The sequence below is a fragment of the Eptatretus burgeri genome, chromosome 5 (assembly GCF_056783735.1).
Source record: "Eptatretus burgeri isolate ZD-2024b chromosome 5, Ebu_testis_v1, whole genome shotgun sequence".
Classification (NCBI taxonomy): domain Eukaryota; kingdom Metazoa; phylum Chordata; class Myxini; order Myxiniformes; family Myxinidae; genus Eptatretus; species Eptatretus burgeri.
This window is the reverse complement of record NC_140965.1, coordinates 17,902,009-17,910,208: the sequence shown is the minus strand read 5'-3', so window position 1 is coordinate 17,910,208 and position 8,200 is coordinate 17,902,009. Positions and strand designations below refer to the sequence as shown.

Sequence of the window (8,200 nt, the reverse complement as noted above, 5' to 3'; positions counted from 1 at the left end):
GCAAAAAAACCCTGTCTTAGTGCTGTCTAAACTCTCCTCTTCTTAACTCTCAGGCTATGGCTCCTGGTCCTATCGTTGTCTACTCTGCTGTAAAACTGTCTGAACTTATTTTGTCTATACCTATCATCATCTTAAACATCTCGATCATATCTCCTCGTAACCACCTCCGTTCTCATGTATAAATCCCTGTCTCGTTCAGCCGCTCCTCATAGCTGAGTTTAGCTAGTCCCAGAATCAATCTAGTAGCTCTGCGCTGAACTCTCTTAATGGCATCTATGTCCTTCCTGAGTTGTGGTGACCAAAAATACACACAATATTCCTATACAATGTTAACACGACCTCTTTTGATTTATAATTGGTCCCCCCTCCTTATACAGCCAAAAATCCTATTTGCTTTATGTGTGACACGCTTCAAAATTACCCCTTGCATCGTGAAATCTCTATTTTCATTGTTCTTTCCCATCCCCAACACCTTATACTTGCTCAGGTTAAATTCCATCTGCCAATCTTTTGCCCAATCTATGCAAGTATCAATACTTTCCTGAATGTGTTCACCACCCCCTCTGATATCCACCTTACCTCCAAGCTTTGTGTCATCTGCAAATTTGGAAAGCTTACTCTTCACCCCACTATCCAAATCGTTGATGTAAGTAATGAATCGTAATGGTCCGAGTACTGATCCCTGAGGTACCCCGCGACTTACATCCTCCAAGCAAGACATCCTCCCACTAACAGCCACTCTTTGCTTCCTACCACGAAGCCAGTTTGTAATCCAATTAGCTACCTGAGCAGCCACTCCACAAGCCCTCACCTTGGCTAACAACCTCCAATGTGGTACCTTATCAAATGCCTTCTTAAAGTCTAGATATACTATGTCCACTGCCTTTCCCTCATCCAGCCAATCAGACATTGCTTCATAGAACTCTGGAAGATTTGTTAAGCAGGAACTACCTTTGGTAAACCCATGCTGACTACCATTAATTAGTTTGTATTTGTTTCAATGGTTCCTCATCTGGTCCTTAATTAATGTTTCCAACACCTTCCCCACAACTGAAGTCAAACTAACAGGTCTATAGTTTCCCAATTCTTCTCTGGATCCTTTCTTAAATAACGGTTACATTTGCTACTCTCCAATCCTCAGGTACCTGTCCTGACTCCAGTGAGCTATTGAAAATATCCGTTAACATCTCGCTTACCTGCACAGTCACCTCGATCAATACTCTCGGTTGCATATTATCTTGCCCCGGAACCTTATCTACTTTTAGATTTCCTAACTGTTCCTTTAACTCCTCCACTCCAACCTGGATCTTCTGTAAAAGCCCTTTCTCACCTCCTCGATAGATATTCTCAGCTATTGGCAATTCTCCTGACTGTTCTTGTGTAAAAGTTCAAGCAAAACACCTGTTTAATAAGCCTGCCATCTCACTTTCCTCACTAACCACTCTCCCGGTGATATTCCTTCATGAGCCCAAACTGGTCCTAACCTGTTATTTTCCCCTGATATACTTAAAGAAAACCTTGTGATTATGGTTAATATTCTTAGCTATGTTATTCTCATACTCTTTTTGGCTTGCCGAGTTATTTTCTTAACCTGCCATGGTTTACTCCGATAGTGAAACAAATATAACTCCAGTCCTGTTATTTTAAACCTAATAAATGCCTTCTGATTCTCCTTAATAGCGTTCCTTATCTTACTGCTCAATCACCCTGGTCTCTTTCTGCTTCTGGTTTTACACCTCATTGGAATGTACTTACTCTGTACTCTACACATTTGGTCCTTGAAGGTTTCCCATTTCTCTGATGCCGATTGTCCTGTTGTTAGAGTCTCCCAATCTACATCACCCAATTTTCTCCTCATACCTCAAAGTTTGCCTTCCTGAAATATCCTTACTCCATTATCCTGAACTCTAACCCTTAACAGAATCTTTGTACACACAATGATATGGTCACTTGATCCGAAATGCTCCTCGATCTCCACCTCCTCCACCATTTTGGGATCGTTACTTAAAAGGAGGTCTAACACTGCACTCCCCCTTGTGGGCTTATCTACAAACTGAGTTAAAAAGCAATCCTGGACTAAAACTAGGAAATCCTCATCTGCTCTTCCCTTGTTCCTGGACCCAATCTATCCCTGGCAAGTTAAACTCCTCCATAATAAACACTCTTCCCTTACCACATGCCATTTTGAATTCTTAATGTACTCCTCCTTCCTCCTCTTCCTTCACACCCAAACCCCTTTCAAAGCATCCTACCAGTATCTTACTGTTTTTACAATCTCTAATCTCTACCCAAACAGAATCCTCAACATTTATTCTTTCCTTAATGTCACCCCTTTCTCTTGATGCAATGCTGTCCTTCACCCAGATTGCTACTTCTCCTCCTATTCTCTCCTTCCTATCACACCGATCCACCTTGTAGCCTTCTAATCCTGTCCTCCAGTTATTCTCCTCCTTAAACCTTGTCTCACTCACTGCAACTATCTCGTACTCCTCACTATCTACTTTGGCTTCAAGCTCTTCCATCCTAGGATCTAAACTCCTGGGATTGGTAAGCCAGGAGTTTAGATCTCAAACCCCTATTCAGACTCACTTTGTGCTTTAAGATATGATAATTTTGATCAAAGTGCTTTCCACATTCGATTCTGAGTTTTTAACTCTTTCGTGGCAGACTCAAAATAACGGCCATTTTCTTTTATTGTTTTCATGAAATATTCTGTCATAGCTTCAACAGTCTTCATTTCAACAAGATCTTTAAATTCTCTAAGGTTATATTGGCTCGAGAATTCAACTACAATACACAACAGACTGTGAGAAGTTTAGAATATGTATTATTCACATGTCTGCTACAGTTCAAAATGACCACCAAGCTGTATTCAATACTTCGTGATTGGCAGTAAACGACACAAGAAGGCGTTTCGTTTCAATTAAGCCTCCTACATTCCCCCAAATAATAAGGTAATTTACCCCTCCCAGGTGACCAAAATATGCGCCCCCTCCCCCAAACACCAAATAAATTAAGTATAAAGCAATGATAAATGACAGAAGTCCGGTGAACACATATTGAATTTCAGAGAAATTACGAATAATATCAGTAATCCAAAATGTTCTGACATACACCATCTTGGCTATGACATCTGCAACCTTCGGTACATGGTAATCTCAGTTGTCTGCAGTTGCAACGCATGCTGAGGCAGCCATTGGTGCACCGACACGCCACGATCTCCAAACACACTTTAGGAATCAGAGGGAGAGAGAGTAAGCATGGCACCAGCTTCTCATCTTTGTGGGTCCAGCCCAGGGATGTAACACACAGGAGACATGGATAGAGAGAGTGGGATTAGTTTCAGACATTTGCTTGGTAATGCGCACGCATAATGTGGAATTGTGCTGCATCAGATGTTGGAGGTAGAGTTTCTCGAGGCTGCACCATGCAGAATAACTTGACTCGTGCCTCATCATAACTATCTCCATCTAGTACTCCATACATTTTGCAGATGAAAACCTCGATGATTTGATGAGGTCATCGGAAATGTCACCTTTGCCGAGACTGTCCAACAGGTCATGGCGTTCCTTGTACACTGGCCAAGCAGTCGACTTGCTGTGACCAAATAATTGAGACACACTGTCACACCCAGTTAAGGAATGAAAGCCAAGTATTGCATTCACTTGAGGGGTTGTCAGGTGCTTTCAAACATCGTGCACTGGAATAAATTTGGGGGTCTTAGCAGTCAGGTTTCATACGCAAATATGAACATGGAATTTTGTCATAAAAGGCCAGCAATATCACCAGTACATCAGTGTCATGCACCGACACAACTGTCGAGTCCACATTAGCATGAAGGCAGTGGAGCACAAGACGGGTATCAGCCTCCTCGTGATCCGCTTCAAGTGCTCTTATATCATGCTCCGTGTCTGAAGTCTTCACCGTTGTATGTTCTCCAAATACTCCCGACACAGAAACAATTTTTTTTGGAGGGCTGTAATCAATAAGGTGATCATATCGAAACAAGGCAAGATCTTCGTTGTTTTCCTCTAATGCCATAAGGTTTGATCAGTTTGCAGGTAGCCGTACTGTGCTGCCCGCTTTGATGGAGTCTTTCCAACATCTATGAAATGTAACATCAATCGTGTTTTAGCAACTGTTTCTGCATATTCCCCAAATGTCGTGTTGGCTGTTGGCTTTCCCAAAGCTACCACCAATGCTTGGCCATCAATGACAAAGCAGGTTGTCCCACTTAAACGCACCGTTGTTGGGGGTAGTGATGTCAGTGATTAGCACTTTGGCTCGCAGTGATACATTGGCAGTGTGTAGGCTTCTATCGCTTTTTCCTAGCGACAGTGGCACTGGCATCAACTCACCAGGGACTTGCACACCAAAGATCTGCCAAACCACTGATGTCTTGATAAATCAGATATATATGGAATCCATGGTAAATTCTCCAACCTTTAATTAATTGAACAAACAATGACTGAACGTTTCAGTTAACAACATGTGACAAGCTACATGCATCGGCTAACCTTTCTCAAGAGTGATGAAAATTATCACAACATCCCCTTAGATATTGAAAGGTGGGGAAGGGCAAATAGAGAATGATGAAAAAGAGTGATTGCTAAATAATGCAGGCAAGTAAACATCAGTTGAGACCTTCCCGTTTGGTTTGCTCATTGAAATGCAAAGAGGAGGATTTGTGAAAGCCATAGCAAATCTATGAGCAGTCTCGATTTAGGCTTCTCTGTATACACTTAAAAATGAGTGTAAAGTGCACAACAAAGGTAGGAAAAGGTCATTACATGGGGTGTGCTTTGTGAGAAGTAAAGAGTGCTATGTAAAAACACAGAGAACCACTCAGCTGATTCTCAAGTTATGATGCTCGTACAAATGTACGAGTTAGTAAAAATGACATGCAAAGTAAGCATAAAATATAACAGACCAAATAATGAACCTGATCGAGTGGGGTGTTTTGGGACCGGGTATAAAATTTTCTCGCTACTCTCTGCAGCAAGATGTAATCTTCAAACACCATACACACTTTTTAATGGATTATCTCGGCAAACGCATTCACAAAACATGAAATAGTTTGGTTGCATTGCAGCCCGATTGTCAAATCGCCAGAATTTCAGCACATCTGTAAACCCGCTTAATGTTATCGCTCATAATAGACATTTTACCACGTATTCATGGTCGATGCAAGACAGAATATCCAATTGTCACGACTAAACAATGTTTTGTGGTGGAATTTTTATCGACAATATTTAATCTCCAGTACATAAGTCAAGTGAATGTGATGAAAAATTGCCGAATATTTTGAGTCGGCCATTAAAGGGTTAAAAAGTCAAAATCGATTCTGGAAAACTGCGGATTCAGCAAACCAAAATACGTCTAGTAAGAATGAGTGCCCACCATTAACATGAAATGCTTCCATTGTTCCTTTTTAAAATTTTTTTCTTCCAAATTTCACCCTATTATAGTGGGGCAACTTAGCATAACAATTGTGCATTTTGTGAGGCAAGCACCAAATTTGGCACACTCATAGCCTATCATATTATGAACAGATTTGGATATTGGGCCATCTCAAAATTTTTGATGGCAGTGGAAAATGGCTGCCGCAGCCATCAGCAGCTGAATTTGAGATGGCCCAATATCCAAATCTGTTCATAATATGTTAGGCTACTAGTGTGCCAAATTTGGTGCTTTCCTCACAAAATGCACAATTGTTATGTTATATTTAGCTAAGTTGCCCCAATATTAGGGGAACTTTCTTTGAGACAAATTTCTCTAAAATAATAGAAAAAAAATGATAAATAAAAATTATATTTAACCTTTTTAAATTATTTGTTACGATCTCGACAAAATTCATCATAACGACTGTACCTGTCTCGCAATGAGACTCGACAGTCTGACTGAAGCCATTAAAGAGACACTTCAAGAGGAATGGATGTGCAAAAGATTCCACAGAGGACTTCATCCTGCTTATTTATACAAGAGTGTTCATCACGGTTAATTGTAAAGGGTTCCTGCTGTCGTAGAATTATAAAAATGGGACTGTTGAAAGCTAATAATAAATTTAGTTGGTTGTAAAGCTCATAATCGATTTACTTGCAACAAAAAATAGTTCCCGTTTAATGATGAGGGTGCCTGTTTTATTACCCTGTCTTTCCAGGATTGAAAAAGAAGTGACGGGAATGCGAGCTTAATGCAGCAGTTCCAATGATAACATTTATTAGCTCACCTGGGACCAGGGCCGGATTTAGGCATGGGCAAGCTGGGCAGCTGCCCAGGGGCCTCCACAACCAGGGGGCCTCCACATATTTCATGAAAAAAAAATTGGAAGGAAAAATGTATTTGTGAGTGCCTGAATGGTAGGTGCTAGTTAGTGGAACAGATAGAAGATATTCCTCTCATCTCATTCTCTATTTATATAGAAGTTCAGATTCTTTGTTCTTGAAAAATATACTTTACGGATGACTGTAAATATGTCTTGTCACCTTTTTAGTATTCTAAGGTAGGGTGGGCCTCCACTACTGAAGGCTGCCCAGGGGCCACCACATGTCTAAATCCGGCCCTGTCTGGGAAGTAGTTCCAGGGAGCTTATGGGATGGCGAGTCGTCTGTCCGTCCGTTCGTGCATCTGTAAACACTTGCAACTTTTTCTCAGAAACTACACACATGATTTCAATGAAACTTAACCACAACCTTCATCACCCATGATGTTTGTTCATGGCATTGAAAAAAAAAATCCATAGGTATTTACTTTTTTTATACATTAAATAATTTGTGGGTCATCCACAAAAACCATTGGTTCCCTGGTTTTCATATCCAGCTGCTACCAGGTGAGCGCCTGGGGGTATTGCCCCTATTTTTATTCGATAACAGCAAGAACTCTTTGTAATAACACAGAAGGAACACATAAAATCATATTTTCTCAAAGCAACAGAAAATATATAAAAAGACATGGAAGCAGCACACAAACAACAACCACAGGCACCACCACAGCAACAACAATCAAATATATAAAGCTGAGTTCGTGTCTGTGAGTCTGTCTGTCTGTGGGTCATAAGCACCGCCCGTTCTACATGCCACGCCCTCTTGCCGTCCAGAAATCACCATCAACTTTATCTCTTGGCATAGCTCATTGTTTTAAAGGCATCATGCACATATGAAGATTGAACAACGCATCTTCTATCATTACATGAAGATACAGTTTTGAGGAAACAATATTAATATCCTTTTTAAACAAGCTCAAATGAGCTAAGATCCTCATCCTCTTAATGATGACGTCATAAAAACGAATATGACGTCATTGTGATGTATCAGGTTTGCGATAAATTATATGTGCTAATGCCCGGCTTGATTCCCGCAAACAAAATTCAAACAGCTTGCCCAGTTTTGGAGATAATGGTATAGGCGATTTCCATTAGCGGCGATATTATGACGTCAACTTTTTTTCTAGGAAGAATTTCCAAAATCGGAGATGGTTGCTGCCTGCGCCGTGGGCTTTCTGTATATACATGGCAAGTTTCACGAAGATCCGATGAAAACTCTGGGTTGTGAAAAAAAAGACAAAAAATAGGACTGACGTCATAAAAATTGATACGATGTCATAGTGATGTATCATATGTGTGGTAATTAATCTCTGCTAATGCCCTGTTCGATTCCCGCAAACAGAATTCAAAAAGCTTGCCTAGTTTCGGAGATCATTTTTTAGGTGATTTCCATTAGCGGAGATATTTTGACGTCATAACTTTTTTTTCCAGGAGGAATTTTCAAAATCGGAGATGGTTACTGCCTGCGCAGGGTATTTCTACATATATACGCCAAGTTTCAGGAAGTTTCGCTGAAAACTGTAGGCTGTGAAACAAAAAAGTCCACAAGAAGAAGATGAAGAACAACAACGTGAGTAAGACTTAGAGATCCTCCACGAGGATCTAAAAATAAAATATCCTTTTTTCAAATGCTTCACTTCATTTTATGTGTTGGTAGGATGGCTGAGAGGTATACACATTCGCCTCTAATAGTTAGCTGTCTAGCCTGGGTTTGAATCCCGACACAGCAATAAACTGTCATCCCGGTGTTTCTCACGCAGGGTGATTCATCAATGTGTTTGCCGTCCCTCGGATGGATGTTAAACTGAGTATCTCTTCTCCTGGCGTTAGGTTCCCATGGTGTCCTTTGTGATTAAAGATCTGGTGTAGGTTAAAGAT

The 8,200-nt window shown here is 40.7% G+C and overlaps 1 protein-coding gene across 5 annotated transcripts in view; it reads right to left on the bottom strand.

Moving 5' to 3' along the window:
• LOC147025942 (liprin-beta-1-like) overlaps positions 1-8,200 on the bottom strand; it is a 110,738-nt gene that overhangs the window by 27,907 nt on the left and 74,631 nt on the right. The gene's annotated exons all lie outside the window — the stretch shown is intronic.